Raw genomic sequence first — 12,833 nt, forward strand, 5'->3', positions numbered from 1 at the left:
TTATTAAAAGGATTAGTGACCTTTAACACAGTAGTTCCGGTGAAATACCATCCCCAGAATACTGAAGTGTATACATACATGTCATTTTAACGGTATGGCAGGCTTTTCTCATCAATTCCATTCAGAAAATAAAAACTGCCACATACCTCAATGCAGATTCATCTGCCCGCTGTCCCCTGATCTGAAGCCTTTACCTCCCTCAGATGGTCGAGAACAGCAATATGATCTTAACGACTCCGGTTAAAATCATAGTAAAAAATCTCTGTCAGATTCTTCCTCAAACTCTGTCAGAGAAGTAATAACACGCTCCGGTGCTATTTTAAAATAACAAACTTTTGATTGAAGTCATAAAAACTAAGTATAATCACCATAGTCCTCTCACACATCCTATCTAGTCGTTGGGTGCAAGAGAATGACTGGGACTGACGTAGAGGGGAGGAGCTATATGCAGCTCTGCTGGGTGAATCCTCTTGCATTTCCTGTTGGGGAGGAGTTATATCCCAGAAGTAATGATGACCCGTGGACTGATCACACATAACAGAAGAAACAACCTGCCACGATATTTGTACAGGAAGGCTCCACAAGTGCATATCTTCTATAGCAGACTAACAAAGTTGGAGGATGACTCACAATCAGAGAAGCAGCTCCTCTTGCCTCTATGGACTAGATTTATCATAGGGTGCAGGCTCTCACATGAGTGAATGTGCAGCCACTTCGCCACCTGTTATGTTGCACATCTAAATCCCCCTAGACAGGGAAGATTGAGAGACCCTGCTTGCACGCAATTGGCTGTGCACAAGCAGGAAGCGGCGTTGCAATCTAGCCGTAGTATGCAATGTTAAATACAGTGACACAGTGCCAGGAGCAAGCAGGGGCGTAGATGTACACCCCTGTCCGCCAGACTGATAATTATTGCCCTATGTGGCAACCAGTGTTAATTTTGACGGCAAATTTCGATTTAGTCTTTTGACTAAAATTCCATTTTAGTTTTAGTCGTATTTTAGTCATCTGAATTGTTTTAGTTGACTAAATTTCCAGTAGATTTGAGTCGACTAAAATCTAAGGGGCATTTCTCTAAGTGCAATTTTAAAATATAAAAAAACAAACTGTATACTGTACTGGCTGTAGTGCCATTGCACATATTACCCAATATAAAAATGTTAACAGTTCTCTGTCAATAACTAAAACAAGTATCAAGTAACAACACAAAAAAAAAAAAAGTTTCTGCAGCTAGCACAGGCACAGCATAACTGAAAACCCATAGGCTTTTTATTAACCTGTTTTTATTTATGGTATTAAGGTTTGAACATGCAATACATATTTAACTGTTGTGGTATATAACATGTCTTTATTTATCTTAAAATAAAATCAAAACAAGATAGCTTTTTTTTTTTTACAAAAGAGCATTAGATATAGATTATAATACCTTGCATAAAGTGTTAATTTTGACAGCAAATTTTGATTTAGTCTTTTGACTAAAATGAAATTTTGATTTAGTTTTAGTCAGTCTGTTGACTAAAATGCCATTCTAGTTTTAGTCGTATTTTAGTCATCAGATTTTCTTTAGTTTTATTGTAATTTTAGGAATGGGAAAGGTAATCCCTAGTGTGTGCTGTAAGTCTATCGTACCCCTTAGCAAAAAATATAAATGGTGCAGTTAAATGGGGTACCAACCCTGGGGACACTCGAAAAGGTGGGGAGGGAGTCTGGTGTGCTCTACTTCACGTTGGAGACACTGTTCAGCCTTAATTAGGCCAGGCTCACTTTATCCTAAATCTGAGCTGTGTAAAGTTGGTACACAATATAAGCAAGTTAGTACCAAATTCAATTGCCTTTAGTCAGGTCTCAAGGAATGTCAGCACATAAGGGAATATGGAACCAATATGGCACACGGTAAGCAAGATCCGCTTATATAAAAACAGCCTTGATGCAAAGGAGAGCAAAACTTGCAAACCCACTCAATAACTCTTCATCCGGCTAACAAATTGTGTAGCAAAAATGCAGTACTCACAGATGAAGATCCTTGCTGCGCTAGGCTGTTGGTGAATCCTCACTGAAGGGAGCGGCATATGCGGCGGTACTGGGCGAAATACCTCTCTTCTCAGGTGTTCACAAATCGTTTGTGTGCCTGTTCGTCGATACGCCCACGCTCCCTGTGGCTTACCATTGGCCGTTGTCCTCGATTCCGGTCATGTGACACGCACTCCTGTGTTCACACCCCCACCTCCTATTGGTTGTCGGGTCCCCTAGGGAGAATGCTCCGGCACTTGTAGATTCCTTATGAACAACCGGCAAAGTAGAAGAATTGAAAAAAGAGCAGGAATCCAGTGCTGTAGTTTAAAAGTCCAAATGCTTTATTAATCCATCATTTAAAATCGCCAGTGTAGCAAAACTGGCTTGACATAGAAGACAATGTGAGAACAGGAGCAATCAGTCCCTGCTTGTAACTGGCTTACGCGTTTCGGCCGTAGCCTTACTCTTAGCCTAATTAAAACCCAAGCACAGCTGTGCTTTTAAACAGACTGGCATAACGTGATTGGTTAAAACAAATGGGGCAGGTCTGATTGCACTTTAAGAAGCAAATTTAATTTATACCATAATTAAGTATATGTAATTACATATTCATAGATTGATGCCACATAGCAAATCATAAAATAATCCCAGTAAAGATATTTTGCTTGTTGACAGTTTTCCATAAACACCATGATATAGATAGACCTCATATACACTATAAGCATAGAAAAGCGATAAAAGTTAAATCTTACACTTTCTAGTGGTGTATGATGTGCTTATAAACTGATCTGAACTAGTTAGGTAAAAACTTATGCACAAAAACTAATACAGTGCTTAGATACCCTAAACGATTTCTAGTTAAGAAATGTAAAATCTGTAATGTGATCAGACTAACTGTTAGTCAACAGATGGACTAATAAAGGTGTATCACTTCCTGAATGAGTGTCCTACAGATTAAACTAAACTATGTTCATAATACTGATTAAGTATCTTTGTCAAAAGCCTGCACTGATTTAAAGAGAAACTAGCACCAATCAATTGATAAGTACATAGATAAAACATACTAAATGAGCTGATTGTTACCAGATCTGATTGGCCGTATATTTAAGCTAGTAAAACTATAAATAAATATATATAGGTAAGTGCATAAGTAGAGTGTACCCCATGAGCTGAGTGTCACTGTATTCATATGAACAAGGTGCTTGAGCTAGTATGAATGTATAAGGAGAAATATAATGGAGTGGAGTATATTAAAATGGATTGAATATAATCTGATATTCCACATAAATGTAGAAATATCACTCCCAATAATTGATTAGGTCATATGGGGAATTTAATCCTCCTGGAAACCTTGTTTCCAGGTGGAAGATCCAAAACATTTCTCTTTTATAGAGGAGATTCTCTCTGTCTCCTCCTCTCTTGGGGGTGAGCACCTGTTCAATTGCTTTCCACTTGAAAAAAGACAGATCTTTTTGATGTTTGATTGAAAAGTGATTCACAATGGGTGTAGTAGCTCTGCCGATGGAAATAGTGCTAAAATGCTCCCTAATACGCGATCTGATATCTCTGGTGGTGAGACCTATGTATTGCACCCTACACTGGGTGCATTCTATCATGTATATCACGTATGTGGAGGAGCAATTCAGACACCGTTCTATTTCAAAAGTTTTTCCGTTTGAGCTTGAGGCAAAGGTGGATGATATGTCCACATGTTCACAGGGTTTACATTTCCTGCGGCCACATCTGAACATTCCTCTATGTGTTAACCATGAACTCATGGTTGTTCCATCACTTTTAAGCTGAGAGGGGGAAACCTTATTCCCTATTGTGTTGGCTCTTCTATAAGAGCATCTCAGGCCATCATCAACAATGTCTACCAATTTATCATCAGCTCGCAACATACCAAAATGCTTGCGGACAATGCCACATATTTGTTTATATTGCGAGCTGTAATTGGTAACAAAGGTGACACCTTTGTGGGGGACGGAATCTCTTTCTTCGGTTTTTCTCCCCCATGAGGAGTAAAGTTTTCCTATCCATGCACTCCACTTCTTTAAGTGCTTTGTCAATGTCACTCTTTTTGTAGCCACGCTGTTTAAAGCGGTCTATCATGGCTTTTGATTGTTCCCTGAAGATACCATCATCTGAACAATTTCTTCTTAGACGAATGAGTTGTCCCTTAGCAATCGCATAAGGGACATGGGGTGGGTGGCAGCTCACCCACCCCATGTCCCTTATGCGATTGCTAAGGGACAACTCATTCGTCTAAGAAGAAATTGTTCAGATGATGGTATCTTCAGGGAACAATCAAAAGCCATGATAGACCGCTTTAAACAGCGTGGCTACAAAAAGAGTGACATTGACAAAGCACTTAAAGAAGTGCCAGTCTCTGTTTAAAAGCACAGCTGTGCTTGGGTTTTAATTAGGCTAAGAGTAAGGCTACGGCCGAAACGCGTAAGCCAGTTACAAGCAGGGACTGATTGCTCCTGTTCTCACATTGTCTTCTATGTCAAGCCAGTTTTGCTACACTGGCGATTTTAAATGATGGATTAATAAAGCATTTGGACTTTTAAACTACAGCACTGGATTCCTGCTCTTTTTTCAATTCTTATTGTCATTTTAGCCTAGTTTTAGACTACGAAATTAACACTGGTGGCAACTGTCTCAGCATTTGACGATTACATAAAAAACAGAGAGGAAAATTGAAATTGGGGGCGCTGTTGCTGCCTTTGTTCTGGGACCCAATAAGATTTAAGTATGCCGTGATTAAATGGATATAAAAGTGCACAAAGAAAACGCTCAAACAATATTCTCAAAGTGCCTATTTAGGGCCAGATTACGAGTGGTGCATTAAGTTTTGTGCGTGTGATAAAGGGTTTATCATGGCTGTTTGAGAATCAGGTTTCAGCTCGTATTAAAAGTAAATGCGACCGTTTCAGCGTAATTGCCATTTACGACAGAATGATTACAGAGCCTAACAAAGCTCTGGTTAAATGTTTCGTGAAACAAGTGTCACAAAACACATCAAAATACATTACAAAGTATAGTTACACTTATAACACCATTTAATAAAAATTATTTTTAAAAAAATTGCACACTAAAGTTATAAACGCTCAAAGATATGGAGGTGTTAGAAAGAAAAAAAAAGCACCAGTTGTGTGTGTGCGCAAAACACCAGCAGATAGATAAATTGTGTTTATGAATAAATAGCACTTTTCCTTCAATGTGAAATATTCATATTTTTATGTCGGGTTAACATACTTGAGTACATGGGATCATGTTTGCACGCGAGTAGGATGTAAGTTTTTTTTGCTCCATTGAATTCTATGGGGGAAATAGGTTATCGCACACGATATCCTAAGTTCGGGTTTTTACACGTGCCGGGTTAGCACGCAAGTGAAAACTGTTTACATTCCAACTCCAAATATGAGTGCAAACAGATGTGCGCAAAAAGCTTACTTCTAGCACAGTAAATACTGGAGCGGAAGGACTACACTTGTATCTAGCCATTAATGGGTACACCACATGGCTGATTCTACTGACCACCCTGCTAAAATTTATACCAAATGTTAAGTTAAAATAGCTAATACTAAATGTTTTCAAAGTGTGTTTGAAAAATTATCACCAAATCAATTTCTGTAATATTTATTACATTATAATGCCTCCCAACAGGAAACATTTTTTTTGTTGAGAACACAAATATGTTAAAGCATTTAACGAATGCACTATTGCTTTTTATAACTGTGTTGAACACTTGTAAATGGGTTAAACAAATACTTAAAAGGACAGTCAAGTACAAAATAAAACGAAAAACTTTTTTCAAATAGGGCATGTAATTTTAAACAACTTTCCAATTTACTTTTATCACCGATTTTACTTTGTTCTCTTGGTATTCTTAGTTGAAAGCTAAACCAAGGAGGTTCATATGCTAATTTCTTAGACCTTGAAGGCCGCCTCTAATCTAACTGCATTTTGATAGTTTTTCACCACTAGAGGGCATTAGTTCACGTGTTTCATATAGATAACATTGAGCTCATGCACGTGAACTTACCATGGAGACAGCTCTAACTGGCTAAAATGCAAGTCTGTCAAAAGAACTGAAATAAAGGGGCAGTCTGCTGAGGCTTAGATACAAGGTAATTAGAGGTAAAACGTGTATTATTATAACTGTTAGTTATGCAAAACTGGGGAATTGGCAATTAAGGGATTAAAACAACAAAAATTCTGGTGTTGACTGTCCCTTTAAAGTCAGTGCTGCAGTACACTACTGGGAGCTAGCTGAGAACATCTGGTGAACTAATATGAGGTATATGTATGTAGCCACAAAAACAATTATATGCCAGTTGTACAGGATATGTACATATTCCTTTTCAACAGAAGATGCCAAGAAACTTTTCAAAGTAAATTTGAAACCAGAAGTGAGTTTAAAAAAGTGACCAAAAAAAATTACATTTTCTATCTGAATTATGAATTTATTTTTTATGTTCCTTTCCCTTTAAATAATCAGCATTTGAAAGGTTTCCTAAAAGTTTAATAAAGTTGAATTTCATAACACATAAGAGGGTCGTCTTCAAAATGTTACTTTCAGGTATAAAGGGAAAGTAAACGCACCACGCTGCACACATCTAGTGAATAGACTATGTTTAGTGAATAGATGGATGTTCCAGTAACATGATTTTAAAGGAAAATGCTATTTTGTGATTCAGATAGAGCATAACATTTAAAAAAAAAAAAAAAAAAAGGCTTCCGATAGGTAGGTGTCTGGACAACTACATGGCAGAAAATAGTGCTGCCATCTAGTGCTCTTGCCAAAGGATAACATTCTTGCAAAACTGCTGCTATATAGTGCACCAGACACATGCATGCTCTTGAACTTACCTCCCTACTTGCCAACTAAAAATACCAAGAGAAAGAAAATGTGATAATAGAAGTAAATTAGAAAAAAATTTATAACTGCATGTTCAATCTGAATTGTAAAAAAAAAAAAAAAATGGGTTTCATGTTCCTTTAAAACGGATCCCATATTTTACTAAACAACGGATATCGGCAGCCACCTTCCCCTTCTCTTGTGATATTCGACAACTATCTTCTTTAACTTAAAATATGTTTTCATATAGACAGAGCACATCAACAATTAAAGGGATATGAAACCCCAAGAAATGTATTGTGATTTAGACAGAGCATAGCATTTAAAAAAAAAAAAAAATCCAATTTACTTAAATTATCAAATTCTCTTCTTTCCCATGATATTCTGTGTTGAAGAGATACCTAGGTAGGCATCTGGCTCACTACATGGCAGGAAATAGTGCTGTCATCCTAGTGCTCTTGCAAATGGATAACATTCTTGCAAAACTGCTGCCATATAGTGCTCCAAAAAGTGTCTGGATTACATCCCTGCTTTTCAACAAAAGCTACCAAGAGAACGAGGAAAAATGAATAGAAGTAAATTATAAAGTAGTTTAAAATTGCAAGCTCTATCTGAATCATGATAGAAAAAATGTGGGCTTCATATTTTTTTTTTTTTTTTATATTTGTGAAACAAATCTTGATACAATTCAAGTAGAAACAACGAAAATACAAGGTTCAAGACTGAACAAAATACATATTAACATGAATACTTTTCTTGTTTCCTTCTAGTAATAACGTTTATCCTCATTCCTTATACAGCATGATTTCCTCACATTTCCTTCCAAAAACAGAATACCACCTCACACTCTAAGACCGTATCGTATCTACCCTAACAGGGATTTAAATAATACGTAAGGTATTGAGCAATACTTTATACCATCTACAAAAAAAAAAAAAAAAAAGGGAGAAAAAAAAAACCCCATCAGCCAAACCCCCCACCCGCTCCACCTCCCGACTAGTCCACCCAGAATTGTGGGTAATAACCGGTATGAATCATCTGAAGTATGTAAGCCGTGTGACTGATCGGCTTCATTAATTGTTTTTGTACAGCAGGAGATAGACAGTATAACTGCACTCCGGGCTTCATATCCTTATAAGTAATGCACTGCAAAATATCTGCATATAAAATGTTTCAAAATAACTAATTTTGTTAAAATGTATACATTTTGACAAATAAAGTGAAGCTAATTTATACACTTCTTGTAAAAACACATTAGAATCAAAATTAAACTTGCCTGATTCAGATAGAGCATGAAATTTTAAGATACTTAAATTCACTTCTATTTTTTTTCCACTCCTATTTTCAAATGAGCTTTGTTCTCTTGGTATCCCTTATTAAAAAAAGAATATGCACATATCCTAGCTAGCTTCTGATTGGAGTCTGCACACATTTGTCTGAATGAAGCAAATTTGGTAACTGAAGTAAATTGGAAAGTTGTTTAAAATTGTATGTTCTATCCAAATCATGAAAGAAAATGTTGGGGTTTTCTGTTCCTTTAAAGTGATGGTAAATTCAACTATATAAATAATTGTGTTCCATTCATGAAAACTTTCAATCATCAAATCTATTGTTGTACTGTAAATGAAAACGCTGCGATATTATTGTGCACTCTGGGAGCCTCACCACTAAGTCCATTTTTCCCCCTGATGACGTTAATGCTGTTGTCCAATTAGATTTGTGGCATGTTTTATTTTATTATTGGTTATTTGTATATATATTTGTATACGTGTCATAGCAAGCACGTCAGCAGAGCGGGTGGTACTGCTGTTGAATGTGCTAAGCACAAACCAGGAACAACAAAGGGGGTGAACCGATGCCGCTATACGATAGCTATTTATATTATATGATTCTTCCTAAGTGACTTTTTAAAAACTAAAGTTAGCGACTCTACTAGTTATCAGCTTTATTATTATATTCAGGCTTCTAAAACTATGTAAAATTACCATCACTTTACTTTTACAGGACTAGGACGTTACAGAATCTGGTAAATTTCACCATTATTATTTTGGGGATATTGTACAAAACAATTTTCTGTCATCCATATGAAAGAGTAGAATTTATTTTACATGAAAATACATGAAGTAAAAACTGTTTAAAGGGAGAGTAAAGTCAAAATTAAAATATTTCAACATTCATAATTTTAAACAGCTTTCCAATGTACATATTGTTGTCTTGGTATTTTTGGAGTAGGCTCAGAAGCAGCAATGCACTACTAAGAGCTGGCTAAAAGTATCTAGTAAAACAATTTAAACAAACATATAATAAAAATAACAACTAGTATTTATATAGCGCCTTTCTCCCAGTGGGACTCATATGTGGGTAGCCACGAATCACCAGCTAGCCCCCAGCAGTGCATTGCTGCTCCTGAGCTTAAGTATGCTATTCAACAAAAGATACCAAGAAAACAAAGCAAATTTGGTAATATAAGTAAAATGGAAAGTATTTTTAAAATGATATGCTCTATTTGAATCATTAAAGTTATTTTTACTTCAACTGTCCCTTTAAATTTAAGCCAATATAGCAGTATACACTGAAGGCATTTTATTAATAATTCTGTAACTGAAAGGTACAAATGGTAACTGTACCAAATTCACCAAAATAATTAATGTATATTGCAAAGTGTTATTAAAATGTAAATAATATCTAGAGCAGTAACGCACTACTGGGAACTAGCTAAACACATCTGGTGATCCAATAGCAAGAAGCATTTTGTGTACCCACCATTTACCAGCTAACTCACAGTAGTGCATTGCTGTATTTGAATCCACCTGGGTATGCTTTTTCAACAAAGGATACCTATGGAACGAAGTAAATTTGGTAACACATACATTGAGGGCTCTCTATGTTGCGTGCTCTCTCTTAACCATGACTGTTCAATTTGAGGTCCAGTCCTTTACATGGAGTATAGAATGTACACAATATGCACATATTTCATACACGAATATAACCAAAGCTTACACATTTGAAGACGTGTTCTACATTACAAATACTAATAAATTGGAAGAATCTGACTTGCACTGAAGGTCGAGCTAGATCTTCAAAGTCCTGTGTATCGTTTTCTCGAGTTCACAATTTAACTAACAAGTGTCATAATTATGATACTTGATACTAAGGTAAAAGTAACATATTCAGCAAAAACTATAAATGATTAGAAAAGCTTTCAGGCCTAAATGTGTCGCTACGTAAAAAAAAAACATGAGGATATTACACACGGAACAGTTAGTGCGCACAACGAGCAAGTCCCTCACCTCAAACAGCTGCGGCTCTAATACTTCAAATATGACTCTCCGCCCTCCCCCCGGTGCTAAAGATCCGGATAATTCACCACGGCCCGTTCAGATTTAGGTAATTACCCCACCCCCCTCAAACAGATCAGCCGCTCCGGGCCTGGAAGCCGGTCGCCATTACCAGCTCCCTACGTAGAGCAACACGCGAAGTGACGTCACCCCGCACCTGCCCTACGTAAAGACATAGCACAAGCCAATTAAAAGTATGACAAATATAAACTATGTTTTTAATATTTGTTTCAAATCGAAACCTAGTAAGAACAAGAATTATACAACGATGGCAAAATTAGAACTAAACGCTTAGTTTTATGATTTTGTTTATTATTTTACGTTCAATAAAGTGTATTGTGTTGTTCAATAAAGTTACCTTTAAAAAAAATAAAGACGAGCAGTCAGTACAGCGCATGCGTGTTTTATTACTGCATTTATTGGTAGTGATAAATTGTACACTAAACGCTACATTATAAATTGGATATTTTTTATATTTTGATATTATAGCGGCAGGCAGCAAAATAGGGTTGATGTTTTGAAGTTCAAATGCCTTGTTTTGGCAGCAATATAGAATAGTATTATCCCTTACACATAGGGCAAAATGTATCATCATTGCAGGCGGACATGTTGCAAGTTGAGAACCTATCCGCCTTCAATTGCCACTTGCAATACTGTATCACGTGACAAATGTAGTAGTATCACATAAGAGCCTTCTTGTAAATTGCCCCCACCCATGCTAATCCCCCTGAACAAGCATTCTAGCTGTATCATTCTTGATACATCACGCTTTTTTACACTAATATTCATGTGTCACGTTTTCTGTCAACACAGTTCACAGGTTGATGAAATACAGAACTAGACTGATATTTTGGGCAAAAATTATGATTGCAAGAGGACAAGCTGTCCGCCTGTATCGCATGTCGGAATTTAAAGGGACATGAGACCCAATGTTTTTCTTTCAATATTTAGAAACAGCATGCAATTTTAAACAACTTTCCAATTTACTTCTATTATATCATTTGCTTCATTCTCTTGCTATCTTTTGTTGAAAAGCATAACTAAATAGGCTACGTAGCTGCTGATTGGTGGCTGCACTTAGATGCCTCATGTGATTGGCTCATCCATGTTCATTACTATTTCTTCAACAAATGATATCTAAAGAATGAAGCAAATTAGATAAAATAAGTGAAATGAAATATTGTTTAAAATTGTAATCTCTATCTGAATCATGAAATGATGTTTTTGGGTTTCATGTCCCTTTAACACTGCACAAGCGCTGTCTTGTGCAATGCTGCCCCCTGTTTTTGGACAATTGTGCGAGGGCAGCAGAGCATCTCAATCATCCCAAATAAGCTAATGTCGGGGTGAATGATCTCACAACTTCTGAGCTGGTGGAGAGGCAAAATAAGCAGTTTATGCTCCGCAAAGCCTAAAGAGCTGTGAGTGCAGTTTAATAAATCTACCCCTTTATCTTTTTAAATATGAAATGACATAACCCATTGTATTGCTTCCAGAGAATATAAATGTTGCTAACACTATAATTTATTATAATAATTAACTAATTATTAATAATATTAATAGAATTTGATATTAGATAAGAACCAAAATGCCCATCAAGTCTACCCATATTACTTATACAGCACAAGCATACTTATTTCTTAGTATAGTCTTATGCAGAGGCGGCTCTAGAGTTAGTGAGGCCTTAGGCAAACTAATGATATGAAGACCTTTTTTGAAGTATTGAATAAAAGGCCCCCTCAATGCCAAACCAGTCTCTCAGGGGCATAGTTTGGCCTACACCTACTGGGCCTGTGCCTAGGGCAGCAATATTTTGAGAAGCAAATCAACAGTCCCTTGTTGTATGGGGGTGTATGACCTATCAATACTTCTCTTGCAAATAAGAGATATTTTTGTTCCCCAGATTCCCTTGACTTTATAGATCAATGCAGACATCCCAACCTGCAAAAACTAATTTCCGGGAGGGACACCCCCCCCCCCCCCCCCCAAAAAAAAAAAAAAAAAAAAAAAGAGGGATGAAAAAAAATACTGCCAATATACAAATTGAGAGGACAGTGTTTTTTTTTCATCCCTCTCTAACTACACACAAACACCGGCTGCCTGCAAGATAATATTTTAATATTTTCTCCCCTGTTCATTGGCCACATCAGTGTGTCCCTCTATAATTACCGTATTATTAGTTATGTGAGTGATCGGGTTTCGGATACAGACGTGGTGAGCTGAAAATCGTTATTTTGCGGGTCTGACAAACAGAGAGGATTGTATTACTAAAGGCAGGAGCAAAGCTGTGTGTGTGAAGGGCTATAAAGCAGTGGTGTAGGCCTATGACATTAGATCAGCATTCTTGTTAAAAATACCACTTTTTAATCTGAATCACCGTTTACAACTTTTTTTATGAGTATGTAAAATATTATAACGCCTGGTATAACGATGTTGACTGAAATACATTTATCTAGTTGAGTCAGTGGGTACCGTATCAATATATTTGCTATATTGTGGTCGTACTAGTAAGTACTTACTTCAATCCTCGGTGTAGACAGTAGTATATGATCTGACTAGTACCGCAGCAACTGGAAGTGGATCACTGTACACAGATGAATGCAAATGAAGCAGAC

At 36.7% G+C, this 12,833-nt stretch overlaps 1 protein-coding gene across 3 annotated transcripts in view; it reads right to left on the reverse strand.

Annotated features, from left to right (window-relative positions):
• Positions 1-10,339, reverse strand: part of WDR33 (WD repeat domain 33) — a 635,894-nt gene extending 625,555 nt beyond the window's left edge. For all 3 annotated transcript variants that reach the window (XM_053709945.1, XM_053709944.1, XM_053709943.1), the window contains exon 1: positions 10,171-10,339. The gene's annotated coding sequence lies outside the window, so the exon portion shown is untranslated. The remainder of the gene's footprint in view (positions 1-10,170) is intronic.
• Between the last annotated feature and the right edge of the window lie 2,494 nt (positions 10,340-12,833).

Source organism: Bombina bombina, chromosome 4 (assembly GCF_027579735.1).
Source record: "Bombina bombina isolate aBomBom1 chromosome 4, aBomBom1.pri, whole genome shotgun sequence".
NCBI lineage: Eukaryota > Metazoa > Chordata > Amphibia > Anura > Bombinatoridae > Bombina > Bombina bombina.